Genomic DNA, 14,604 nt, shown 5'->3' with positions numbered 1-14,604 from the left:
GGATCCCAGATACTTCCCGAGCAATGCCTTAGCTGGCCAAGCAACATACCCTTTTACTGACTTGGCCGGGTCATAAACAGTCGGCCTGCAACATTCTCCCACCACCAAATCGTCAGTCCTCAGTGACTTTGTTTCGAGCGAGAGAAACTCAGCAACCATTCCTTTCATTTCTTTTCAACCGAGCCTACATCCGTCTGATTGACGCACCCGTCACGTCGTGGCTACCTGCCTTATCAGGTGTTTTGCCTCTAGTCCATTCTTAGTTTTTTCCTACTTTTCTATCACTATTTGCACTTTTCCTTAGTAAAGTCTAAAACATATCCGACGACCACTAAATCTCAAATTTGCAAGATGTGTTGCCAACCTGTACTCTACATGCTCCCTTGAGTCACGTAAACACTAAGGGCACTTGCCCTCCTCGACAATCCTTTTTCACGTTGGGTCTCTCACCCTATCTGCCTCAACGAGCGGCCCTCTTGGCCTTCATACTCCTGACACCCAGACACCATCTTTGGAACGTGTGATTTCTAACTGACCAACACCAACGCGGTCACTTGAACTAGTGTCCGACGAACATGTCCAAACCCTGGGGCACCAAACAAGCCAACGTTTTTCAGAACCACTTGTTTATTATCTTCACAGCGTTCTCATCTTTCAAGTTCTTTTCGAGAAATCGTCTGCTCTGATACCACTTGTCACTGGCTGACTTTTTCAAGCCTATTTGACCTGCGCGACGCCGAAGGGTTTCCCAAAGCCTTCGGCCAGCCTGAGTCATTCTTAATATAGCGAAAGCCTTCATCAATCTTATGGGGCTATGGACTAGACGAGGAGTACTACGCACTCAACACACCATCACCCAGGTTTATCCCATTGTAAACCATTGGCAAGCCGTGGCCATGAGGCCCTGTCAGAACATCGCCATTCTTCCAAGTGCCCATCTACTTCCATACGAAATCTGAGTGGGGGTAGACTTCCCTTGAGAGGAAGTTCCCAGCCGAAGCCAGTTGACAACTATATGTCATTAAGTAAGGCGACCAACCATCACCCTACTCGACGATTAACATTCACTTGCTCATTCCCGCGTGACTCTACGTGGTTATGAACGCAGCATATGCGTCTACTCGAGGAATCACCCCTAACCCACGCGCACCCCCTTGCACATCCAAACGCAATGCGTTGGGAACCCATCTGATTCCCCAACGTCGAACTTGCACTTTCAAAAGGACTGATGACTATGAAGCATTTATTCGCTTCGTCACTGCACCACCGCGCTGCACATCTACAAGCATTGCTTTCTGCTTGACTTAGCGTTCGATTGGATCCCACATTCTTCCCGAGCAATGCCTAAGCTGACCAAACAACATATCTTTCTACTGACTTGGCCGGGCCATACACAATCGGTCTGCAACATCCTTACTAATTCGACTTTGTTTATTGAGGTTGAAAGCTCTATGCGTAGCATTTCATACATATAGGAAATGGAAAGTACAAGCTTTTAGAAATAAAATCCTTTTTTGTAGGAAAATATGATTGTGAAGATCGAATAATCTATGAACTCATTTGCATATTTAGTTTGGAAAAAATGCATGAGTTTTGAATGAATCCAAACTTGAAAGGAGACAGTGATAGGAGAGAATTATGAGACTCTCCCACAATGCCCTCTTTGAGGATGTGGAACGTGAGCACCTAATCTAATTATGATGACAAGTTACGACTTGTGAGTCATTATATCCAATGTGAGTTCAATTCAGCCTGAATAAGCTAAAATAATAGGAAAAAGTCTAAAATAACAGGCAAATTGATACAACATATATATAATAGTATAAATTCAAATATGGCAGATGCTGAATGTTATTAGATGGTTAAAATTAAAAAATAAATCACTGAATGGATCAGCAACCATTGCTAAAGGCAACAACATTTACCGGCAGGCTCTTGCAACACTATCATGCACGCTTGGGCCAAGCCACCTGGTTAAAATGAATCCAAACTTGAAAGGAGACAGTGATAGGAGAGAATTATGAGACTCTCCCACAATGCCCTCTTTGAGGATGTGGAACGTGAGCACCTAATCTAATTATGATGACAAGTTACGACTTGTGAGTCATTATATCCAATGTGAGTTCAATTCAGCCTGAATAAGCTAAAATAATAGGAAAAAGTCTAAGTTTGCTGGTCCGTTATGTTTCAATCAACATGCTTTGTTAGTCAACTCAACAATGGTATCCTAACTTATTTTGTCTGTCGGTAATTTAATGCTGCTCAACTCGTGCATGATAGTGTTGCAAGAGCCTGCCGGTTAATTAGGTTTGCTATTTTTTGCCCTCAGATTAAAAAAAATCCTGGCTCCGCCACCCGATTGGGCCAAGCCACCTGGTTGGGCAAAAAATAGCAAACCTAATTAACCGGCAGGCTCTTGCAACACTATCATGCACGAGTTGAGCAGCATTAAATTACCGACAGACAAAATAAGTTAGGATACCATTGTTGAGTTGACTAACAAAGCATGTTGATTGAAACATAACGGACCAGCAAACTTAACTGACCTATCAATCAAATCACCCTAATACTGTCATTTTAGACGCCCTAATTGGGTCAATGAAAAAGGCCAAGGGCTTTAATGTTGTAGGTACAGATGCCAGTGCGGGGTGTAGTTGTCTGTTATATATGAGTTTGGAAAAGACAACCCTAAGAAATAATTTAAAGGAAAACTATTCATGAGGTAATAAATAATACATAAAACGACAATTTATAAGTTCTATAGCTCGTACATGTAATCTCATTAATTACTTATAGTTAAAAATATTATTTTACAATAAAGATCAACACAATCAAGATTGTTTAAAATTCTAGATCAAATTGAGCCTCGCCTAGACTTGAACGAAAATCTACCACTATAGTTGGTCCAGGAAACTAGAACTACGCCCGCCATCATCACATACCCATGTCAAATAAAATACACTCCAGTTAAGAAAAGTATGCGAACACCAGATTCATTAGACTTGATTCTTCTCCATAACAAATGATTTGATTTCTACAAAAGCAAAGATGTATGACACATTATAGTTGTGGAGAACGGAAAAGGGCTGATTTACACTTTTTCTAAATTTTATGGATGGATGGCTACTAGTGTTTTCATCAAATTTTAAGGCGAGCCTTTTAACTTCTAGTAAAAAAAAAAAAAATGACGCTGGCACTCTAGCCACCATTTGGCTCCACTGGCTCAAAGATATTTTGTGAGTATCCCATAAATATGTTTCATACATTAAGAGGTCGTTTGATGGTCACAAGACATGCGGAACAGGACACACGTGTCCTGTCTAAGTAAATTTTTCATCAAACATCGTCCACAGAACAGACTGGACACGACATACAACTGGACAAGAGTATAACATGATTTTTTGTTCCATTCCATTCCGAGCTAACCCTCAGAACAGACATAACTCTCTGCCCTCGACGACCACGAGCTTCCCCGACCCCGACCCCAAGCCCCCGACTCCATTTTCAGAACTCTCCCCCCTCCACTTTCAGAACTCTCCCACCCCCGACGACCACGAGCTTCCCCAACCCTGAGCCCCCGACTCCATTTTTTTTTCTCCTTCTCCTCCATCTCCGCCCCCGTCTCCGCCCCGAGCTGCCCTAGCTCTTCCTGTTTCTCTCCTTATTCTTCGTTGCTCGACCTGCCCTAGCCCTTTTGTTTTTCTCCTCCTCCGTCTCCGCGGGAGGGCAACCGCCGGACGCTTTTGTTCCGTCTACTGAAAAATATCACTCGTTTGCTTCTTCCTCTGCTGAATAGAGTCATTGAGGGAGTTATCTGCTCCCGTTGGTCTTTGCCGTTCATCGACCTCTTCAGTTGGAAGAAGGAAGAAGGAGAGAAAGACGTGGAGCTTTCAAGTGATTGAAGATTTCAGCAGTGGCAGTGAAGTGACTAATCCTCTCTTCTTGATTTTTGCTTCCCAAATCATCTGAAAGTCCAAAAGCTACTGCCCTATTTCAAGTCTCCCTTTTGTCAATTGCATTTTTCACGTTGGTATGGCCTCTGGATTTGTGTTGTTGTTGTCAAAAGAAAAAAAAAACAGGTGAAAACATGCACAGGACAGCCATATCATGATTAATAGTCATTGTGATTGTGATTGTCATCTCCTAGACTTCGACATGAGCCAACTAACAGAGCAAAAACATTTGTTTGCCTGTTTTAAGTTATTTCCTCCATTCCAATTTCTGCTTTTGCTGTTTGTAAAACTTTACAGCAAGATGCCGACATAGCTTAAGCAAAACACAATATGATTGAATTTTCTGATGATGAACTGCTTTTGGGGCTTGTCACTAAACACTAAAATACTGAGCTCAACAAGATTGCAGAAATAAAATCTACATGGTCTCATCAGATGTCTCACAAGTTTCTTATTTCATCCTCCATTTCTACTTTGCTTGCTAAATTCTCTTTATGCGTGTGCTTCTAGTGTTTTCTTTACTTATGGCCTTGGGTATGTCTCTACTAATTTTATAAAATTTGGCTTTGTACCTTATGTTTCTGTATGTTGATGGCATATTATGGTTTTTGCTGTTGTTATCTCTTGTTAGATTATTGTATTTTTGGCAGCCGGCCTCGTCATACCGCAGGTTTCTTGTGCAGTTCTTGCTTTTAGTTCTCGTTCAGTCACTTCCATCTTGTTGAGTCATATACATACATCAGGAAAATGTTGTTGGTGGTCAGTAGGCTATGCTTGTTATATGTTCTGCAATTTAGTTCCTAAGCGCCAAAGATCATGTTTCCTAAAGATATTACTTTTAGATCTCGTAGTATATTGAATGTTTTTCACTAAATATAATAACTGTATCTTGAGGCATTGAAACTTTCAGTGTGAAACTTTTGCTGTTCAACCGCTCTTGGGGTTCTCCCCAGATGCTTCTGTTTTGTTGCAATTAGCTTACGTTTGACGGGCTGGAAATTTCCTGTAGATCAGGAAATATATTTCAAATTTTGAAAAAATTTCCAGCATAACAAACACGGAAACTTTTTTTTGACCGTTGAGGTCGATTCCGGAAACATCTTTCCAGAAACATATTTCCACCGCAAGAGGTGGAAACATTTTTTTGGAATTATTTTTTTGCCCGTTAGGGCTCACGTCGGGCTGCTTCGTCTTCCTCCGTCGCTGCCTCATGCTGCTGCCTTGTCTTCCTCTCCTCATCTTCGCCCTCCACCACTGCCTCACGCTACTGCTGCCTCTCTTCCACTTTTCATCATCGTCCTCCGCCACTGCCTCTTCTCATCTTCCTCGTAAGGATTCTGGAGTAGCAGGAGGGGGTTTTTCTTCGTCTCCCCCTTTTCTTTTGTGGTTTTAAGAGTTGAGGTTGGTCGTTCCTGACCATAGGCATTTGTTGTTCTTTTGTTTGTTAATGAGGTTCATCAGTTGTTTGCGGCGATGTCTGCGAGGTGTGCGGCGACATGAGGTTCGTGCCCTGTGAAATGCCATGGCCGTAGGAAGGTTTATGAGGAAGACGATGAGGTGTTCTGAGACGGTGCTTGGAATGCAACGAGAACAGATTGTCAGGTGTCCATTCTGTTCACCTCACGAACCAAACAAATGGTGAACATTGGTGGTGCTGATCATGATGGTTGGAATTTTTGAGGTTTCACTTTGTGCTGTTTACCAACACTAGGGCTCCTCACTATGTTTGTTTCCCCTTCTCTTCCTCCCGGCAACTTCTATGCCCCGTCGCAGTCGTAGAATAGAAGTTTTGATGGGTTTTCATGTATTCCTTTTCGGGTGTCCTCGTAAGTGCCATCGACTGCATTTTATTGTCTTCGATTTGGTGTCTGTTTCCTTTCTTGTGCGAATTCTATTGTTGGGTGTCATGCTGTGGTGATTTTTAGGCTTTTATGATTATTTATGCTTTTGTTGATTTCTGTTGTTGGGATTGGGTTCATCACGGATGCCTATTCTTGGGCCTGGTTCGAATATGTTGGTGTTCATTTTTAACTTTAGTTTCGCGTATTTTAATTTTGCTGGTAGCCTGGTCTTCTTTGTTAGGTTTATGAATTAGAGACACAGCTCGAGATTGTGAACAATCAGAAACAGAAGGCTGAGAAGGCTGCTGCAAAGGTTTTCTCCATACTGCTTGATGGTGGAATTGTAGAATATTCTAATGAAGGTGAATCAGAAACTGGGAAACAAGCAATTTCATGTGAATATGAGGAAAAGAAACCATTGACCGTCGAATGTCTTGGAATTGAAAAACCAGAAGCATGTTCACTGTTAGATGCCATTAGAGATGAAGTCAAAGATGGTGAACTGGAGAGTTCAACCAAATAGCTGATTAGAACAAATATTTTTTTTCTCAATGGTACTTTTTTTATTGTTATATATCAATAGCTGATTAGAACAAATATTTTGTTTTGTTGTTCTTAACCCTGGCGTTTTTTTCTTTTTCTTAACTCAACTATTCTAACCCATCTAGTGGTTATGTCACTAGGCATTTCTGATACTGCATCTCACTGTTTCTTAGTTTACTTTAGTATGCTCCTGTAACCAATTTCTGCAGTATATCCTCTGTTGTTTCCCGTTTCTCTATTTTGTTGTTCTGTTAATAGCTCAGTTAATAGATATAATTCGATTTTGAGTGTTTAATTTAACATGGAGCCCACCCTAAATCAGTGGTTCTAGCACATTGTGACTTTGAGAACCATGCATCTAAGATCTCCACATCTAAGATCTCCATATGTTTTAGTAAATATCTTTCTTTATCATCAAAAACAGAAATATATTTTTGGAAATATATTTCTCAGTCATCACACACACATCAAAATGGGAATCAGAGATATTTTTCTCATTTCATTATTCCAGAAAATATATTTCCAGAAATATATTTTCAATTCCACATTTCCAGCCCATCAAATGGGCCCTTAAGGACAGCCATGGATGCTCTGACAGGCATCAAGCCCAAGTCCAAAAAAGGCAGATTTGAGGGACAGAATCACTGGCCCATAACTGAGCACCTATAAAAGGCTGCAGTTTTTGTGCTATCACTGATTTGAACGATGATGATTCAGTTAATCACAACCACAAATTCTTCTGTATTTTGATATGTCCTGATCCTTTGTAAATTTTTTGCAATTTATTTTATGTGATTTAATTGCGTTGGTATAATATGAATGGCATAACATGAAGCTGTTCCTTACAAGCACCAAAATGTCTAGATTCATTCTTCCTAGAAACCCCAAACTGGGGTCGTGAAGGATCACTTTGTTTGCATTCTTTAGATAGAACATCAAAACCAGACTCTATCATTTGTAAAGGGTCCATTTCATTCATAGAAAATGGATCAGAATCGCCTGTCTCCAGTACAAATTGATTCCATTTGTAAAGGCAGACATATTGTCTATAACAGGAGAGCTTCAGCATCCGGTTTCTAGCTTCAAGAGCATTCCTGAGAGCCTGTTTCCACTCTTGTCTGTTTGAGAATACTCGAATGGCTGAATTGGGGGTGGAAATGATGTTGCAAACATAAGTTGGGCATTGCAAATTCAAGGATCGAATCACTTCTGCTGCATATACAATGGTGGGTTTCCACTAACTCCCAATAATTTGTTTGTGGTCTTTCATTACTGATAGAACATGTTGGTAGAAATCAAAACCTCTTGATAATTTGCCTGTTTTGATTTTTCTTTTTTAAGAGTATGGACATTTGTAAATTCCCTATGCGCCTTTTTTATGCTTTTGATAAGGTAAGTGCCCATCTGTTACTCTCTCCCTTTTGATAAGGTGATTCATACGTTTTGCTTTAGTGCATAAATTGGATTCCAGCACTTTCGTAATTTGCAAAAGGACATCTTCATTCAATATTATTATTCATAAATTGGATTCCAGTGCCTTTTGATTATGTTTCAAGTAATATACTCATTGTCTAACATTCTCACTATATTATATGACATTGTTTTAATTATACTTGATTATTTTATTACTTTATGGCGATTATCTAATTATTTGTTTGTCTTTTCAATTTATGAAATGCAGGAACCAGTTGGTGTTGCTTCTTCTTAAGTATTACATGACTTCGATGGAAAGAGTAGTGTAGGACAGAAGATGACTATATAGGAACCGTATTTTTGTATCAATGTACTCCAACATATGGCTTATAACAGTTGAACATTTTAGACTATTTGTATTTTGTATTTTTACTTAATATTGGTAATTATATAGAAGTTTGAACACTTTACAGTAATGATGTATATATATGCCTCTATTGAAAGAGTTGATTTTGCTATAATAGTATGAATCATGTTATCGAATGCATTGATTTGCATATAACATGTTGTTATGAATTTTATACTTGTTTTGATATAACATATTCAGAAAATAAGATATCATATTTAGCGGACAAAACAAATGTAATAGCCAAAACTGATTATAGAAGATACAAACACCGAATATAACAGACAATTCGAACAGAACATAAATAAACACTAGACAGGACAGACATAACTAACCATGCAACACACAAAACAACGGACAGAACAAATAGATCGGATAAGACAAAAACAAACGTCAGACAGAACGAACAAAACAAACAGAATAGACATATGACAAAACAAACAGAATAGACATATGCGAAACAAACGCCAGATAAAAAGAATGTAGTGTTATGTTCTTAAATCATCAAACAGTGGACAAGAGACATTATTGTCCATGAGGACAGGAAGTGTAATGGACAGGGCGTCCTGTCTGTCCTGTCTCAATGGACAGCAATCAAACAACCTCTAAAATAAGTTTATCGGACACTAAAACTATTGTTCCATAAAACCTATTTCAATTTTGAGGCAAATTTCATGGGACACTTACAATGTACTATTTTGTAATAATAAGCAACACGTTACTTTTCCATGAACTTAACCCATTTTCGGGGTAGGTTCATAGAATAATGTGATACAATCTTTCATGAATCTCCCCAACTTTTATGACAGGTTATGAAACAGTAATAACTTATTCAAATGATCTTCATTGGCTTATGCTGATGTAGGGAAGAATCACTAGATGAATGAGACCAATGTGCAACCTTTCTCTCATCGACTTAGGTCTCTGAACGTGGATACTCTTGTATCATTGTTTAGTTTGCATCATTACATGATTTAAATTTTTTCTGACATTTCATCAAACATCTTGCGTGCTAGGCACGGTATACAAGTGAAAATGATTAAAAGATTCCACTAAATCCTGCTGCAGGCCATGGCCCCTACTACCCCCTTTGCCTCGGCCCCTCCTAAGATGGCTCAACTCTCTTGAGTTTTGCATTTCTCAACTCCGTTGGGCAATATAAGCTAGGTTGATATTTCTCTCTCTCTCTCTCTCTCTCTCTCTCTCTCTCTCGGCTCTCTCTCTCTCTCGGCGCTCTCGAGGGTTCGCTTGCATGGCTCTCTCTGCTCAGAGACTCCCGCCAGGCTTCCCTCCTATGGCGCTCGTCCGGATAGAGCTCAGGAGCACCGAGATGCGGCGCCTCGTCTCCGACCACTCATGATGCACATTGGTTCCTCTCCCTCTCTGATTTGCACTCCCTCCTCTCCTTCCCTTCAGCATTGCCCGTGGCTGCAGTTCAGGGCAATCGCGTCCTCCTCCAACCACTTCTTTTCCCGAATCCACTCACCTGCTTCACCGCCAGCTCCTCCCTTGGGCGCGTTGCTCCTCCTCCCTCCCATTCATCAACCGTCTCAGCTTGCAGTGCTGCATTTCTTGCTTCTTGCTCTGCTGCGCCCTCTCCCTACTCGACAACTGTTTGTTGAAATGCTTGTTACAACTTGTGCTATCCACTTCTTCTTTTGAAGTGTTTTCTTAGCTGGTCAGTCCTTTTTCGGGGCCTTGCTCTCACGTTGCGCTAAGTGGCATCTCACCAGCCTGCGGGGCCGTGCTCAGCTTAGGCTTTGAGCGGGTCCAGACGCAGCTGCCTTTGGCAGTAGGTGGACACACACGTGTGCTTTGGCTTCGTTGTTTTTCTTGCCGGCCTTTTTTGGTCTTGACCCAGGTTGGTGTTATGGCCACCCCCCTCCTCCTCCTCCTTTGCGATCACCACAGGGTGCTTGGGTTGGTGGTCCCAGTCTTTGTGGGATCAGACCGGGTAATCCCCCCCCCCTCTTAATCGTTTGTTTTGTTGTGCTGCAATCAGTTTTCTTTGCTCACCTAAGGGGGTCCATCAGGCTATGGCGCTGTCATTCAGTTGGCAGTCTACCATCTTCAATTGTGTTTTTGCTGGCTCGCTTCAGCTGCAAGACACTCGCGGCATCCTCCAGGCGTTCCTACCACCCACGCGCTATTTGTTTCTCCTTTTGCAGATGGGTGATTGTTCCTTGCGACTGAGGCTCCCCAAGGTGATCTCCGTTGGTAGGCCGACTCCCTCACCTTGGTGTGTCCCCTCTTCCCGTTGTGCTTCTAGGCTACGTAGCCTTCTTCAGTCTGTCGCTTCTATCCGCATCAGATGAGGCCATTGGTGGTGTCAGAGGTGTACTATCTTGAACGGCCATCGGGCAGCCACGTGTTCTTGATGCCGTTTTCTTGCTAGTCAGAATGATCGACGACTTTTCGGTCAAAGGCATGGCTTTGCGGTGGTCGCTTTCTCCTTCTGGGTCTAGGTTTCTCTACCAGCTACTTCTCAGTCGCCTGCTTCGGATGCTAACTCTATCTTCTTTGGTTCTATCGGACTTCCTTGGCCTGGGCCTGCTTTTCCTAGTGCACGGGATCCGCCTTTCTCGGTAGAGATCCAGCAGGTCTTCAGCCCAGGCGGTCTGCCGCACTAGTTTTCTTCGCTTGCCGAGTTCTCGCCACCTCAGCTCCCGCTTTTGCTTCCCTCACCACTGAAGGCGGCCTTGCCTACTCGGTGGTGCCCTGCCTGATCTCCACCATGCTCCCCCGAGGTGCTGCTTGCTGCTTCGTCTGATCGTGGCGTCATCCGGTCCTTTGCTCCGTCACAGTTGGTTGCCAGCCCGTCAGCAGGGGGTTGCCCCCTTGAGGTAACTATTGTTGCTTGCTCTTTCTCGACTGTGGCCTCCGTTGCTTTGACCTCTGTCGATTCGTCTTGCACAGTTAGCCAATCTCCATCTGCTGCCTCTTCCTTTCTCCTTACCCATGTTACCGTCCCCCCTTTGCCCCCTGCCATCTATGACCGCCTCCTTTGCCCACCTGCTCTGGTTTTCTACTATTTCCATTGACAGTTGGATTGTCGTCAGCTTGCCTTCCCTGCGTGTATTGCTACCAGCACTCGGCCGCTGTTGTTCTCGCAACCCCACCTGCTTGCCCCTTCCCCCAGTTAGCCCTGCCCTCCCCCACCTCCCTTGTGTTGACACTTTTTTCCCCACCTTGTGTTTTGATCCTGCGTCCACCGCTAACCCCCCGTCCTCCCCGCCGTCTCTTGCTCGGTTGCCTGGTCCCACCACCGGACCTTCTGTTTGTCCTCTCTTGCTCGATAGGTTGCCACCTTTTTCTCCATTGTTAGACACTGAGTTAGGCATCTCCATTCCAGATGCGCTTGCCTATCTTAAGGTCACGCTTCCTCAAGAACAACTTGATTTTCTGCGTTCTTCATTTGTTGCCGCTGTTGCGCCGACTTTCCACTCCAACCTTACTAGGTTGCAGCGGGAATAGCGTAGGATCGGGCCTTCTGTGGCCTCCATCCTCCCTCCCGGTACTGTTAGAGTGGCCAGGCGTACGCCCCCTCACATGGTTTCTCCATGAGGGTTGCATGTTGGAACGTGCGGGGCTTGGGAGCCCGTTATAAGCATAGATATCTCTCTTCTTCGGTGCGTTAGCATGGACCTTCCTTGCTTATCGTGGTTAGACCAAATTGTCTGTGATTTCTCACGCCTGTGTTCGTACTTTGTTGCGTCAACCGTCTTTTGGGTTTCTCCTTGTTAATGGTGCCGCTGGGGACATCTTGCTGGCCTGGTCTCCTCCTCTTACGAGGGATGTGGTGCATGTTGGTTATTATTCTATCTCGGTCATTCTCAATGGTCTCTGACCCAGTCTTAGTTACTGCCGTCTATGGCCCATGCATTGGGGCCTTGCGTGACCAATTGTGGAATGGGCTACATCATGCTCGTCAGCTTATTTCCTCGCCTTGGCTTTTGACAGGAGACTTTAATTGTTTGCTTAGTCCTGACGACTCTTCATCCCCTGTCTCTTCTGGTCCATTTATGTTGGCTTTTCGTTTGTTCCTTGATAAATTCGGTGTTTTTGACGTGCCTCTAAGTAATGACTAGTTTACTTGGTCCAACAATAAGAATCCTCCGATTCTCCGTAGGTTGGACCGGGTCTTCCTCTCGCCTGAGCTGTTCTCTGCTTTTCCTTCGTCCTCCTTAGTTCTTGGGCCGAGACACTTGTCTGATCATGGTCTGCTGCTCCTTTCCCTTCTTCGGGGTAGGGCTAGTTCTGGGCATGCTAGGTTCCGTTTTGAGCTTTGATGGTTCCGAGATGAGTCCTTTGTGGATGTCATCCCTAAATGGTGGGTGGGCTACTTTATGGCTCTAACGGAAGTTGCACTCCATCAGGAGGGAGATTTTTGCCTGTAAGCACATTTTCTGAAGCGGCAAGTTTTCTGAGGTGGTCGGTTGGAATGAGGAGATCCTGTCCCTCCAGTCTTCTGACACTATTTCTGTGGATCAGTCTTCCCGCCTCCTTTGTCTCCAGTGTTTGCCTTAGGAGTGGCGGATTAGGGAGTCCATCCACTGGCAGCAGCGGTCTAGGCTGGGTTGGCTTTCGTATGGAGACTAAAATTCTAGATTTTTTCACTTGGCCGCATCTCAGAGACGCCGTCAAGCGTTGCTCCAGTCCATGGTTATTGGTCACAGGGTTTTTCTTGGTGATGACATTCTTCCGTCTTTGACCGTCCATTTTTGTGATTTCTATTCTAAGCCTCTTCGCTTTCGTGCCCCGCTGCCAGACTTTCCCTTCTCCTCCCTCTTCGTCTCGTGTGCGATCTCTCTTGAGCGGCCCTTCCTGCACCAAGAAATCAAGAATGCTGTTTGGGCCCTTGGTTCTGGTAAGACGCCCGACATTGATGGTTTTCCCGTAGAATTTTTCCGCACCTTTTGGGAGGCTTGTAGCGCTAATGTGTTTGCGTTTTGTGATGAATTTGCCTCCAACTCCATCTTCCTTAAGGAATTTAATTGAGTCACCTGCATCTTGGTGCCTAAGCGTCCTAACCCTATGGACGTCAACCACTATTGCCCGATCTCCATCTTAGGCACACCTTACAAGATTATTGCTAAATTGCTTTCCTTACGACTTGTGCTTGTTATGCCTTCTATCATTAACCCATTACAAGTTGCATTCATCAAGGGTCGGCGTTTGCAGGAAGCGGTTGTCCTGGCCAATGAGGTTGTTCACTCTTTATACTGTCTACGTCTTCCTTCCTTCATCCTTAAGTTAGACATCTCTAAGACCTTTGATTCAGTTAGTTGGGGTTCCATTCTGACCTACTCACCCGCCTTGCTTTTGGTCCATCGTTTCGGCAGTGGATCATTTCGCTTGTCACTGGGGCCCAGCTTGCAGTCACCTTCAATGGGATGTGTAGAGATTTCTTCTGTCTCGATCGCGGCCTCCGTCAGGGTTGCCCGTTATCGCCTTTGCTTTTCAACTTAGTTGCCGAGTGCTTTTCTACGTTATTTCATCACGCTACGGTCGTTGGCTTCCTCACGCCACATTCACTCCCCCATTTACAGGCCTTCTCTACCCTTCAGTATGTTGACGACTTCCTCTTGTTTGGCAACGCTTCTAGGCAACAGATTGTGACAACTTGGCTCATTATTTGGGTCTTTGAGCTCATTTCGGGTCTTTCTATTAATTCCTCTAAATGCCACATTCCTCTCATTCACGCGGACCCAACTACGGAGCTCCTTGCGGAAGCTTGTTTTGGGTGTAAGGTTTGTGGCCTGCCCATGGACTACTTAGGTCTTCATATTACGCTAGCGCCTCCTACTCTCTCCTTTTAAAATGGAGTGGAGCAGAAGCTTGTGAATCGCCTTCAGTGTTGGCATGGTAAACTGTTTTCTCTCCCTGGTCGTATTACTCTTGCTAAGCATTATCTTTCGTCGGTCCCCCTTTATGTTCTGGCGGTCTTTCGACCTCTTGTGGCTGTTCTGAGAAGGTTTGATAGGATTATTCATAAATTTATCTAGAATGGTGATTGACCTTCAGATTGCCTTGCACGTTGTGATATGGTTGTCCTTTCGCGTCTGCTTGGGGGTGCTAGGGTTACCAACCTTAGTCGGGCATGTGAATCCTTCTTGTGTTCTTGGTGGTGGCGTCTGGCAACTAAGCATGCTCTTATCACCCTATTCATTTGTTTCAAATTTAACCTGCTTTCCTCTAGTGTTTGGAATAGTTCCATCTCTCACACATCTCCCTCCCACTTTTGGTGCCACCTACTTTTTGCCATTCCCCTTTTCCTCCGGCTTGCTGACATCCCTTCTTTTGCACCCCCATCTTGGCCTCTTTCACATTTCCTGAGATTCACTTTTTCTTCTTGTTACCTGGCCTCCTTTGGTTCTTCTGTTGCGTTGCTCCCTCTCCGGTCCCTTTGGTCTCCAGACCCTTCTCCTCGTGCCATTGCTTTTGTCTG

The sequence above is a fragment of the Nymphaea colorata genome, chromosome 10, assembly GCF_008831285.2.
Source record: "Nymphaea colorata isolate Beijing-Zhang1983 chromosome 10, ASM883128v2, whole genome shotgun sequence".
Taxonomy (NCBI): Eukaryota; Viridiplantae; Streptophyta; class Magnoliopsida; order Nymphaeales; family Nymphaeaceae; genus Nymphaea; species Nymphaea colorata.
The sequence above is the reverse complement of the archived record's forward strand: the minus strand, read 5'-3'. Positions refer to the sequence as shown.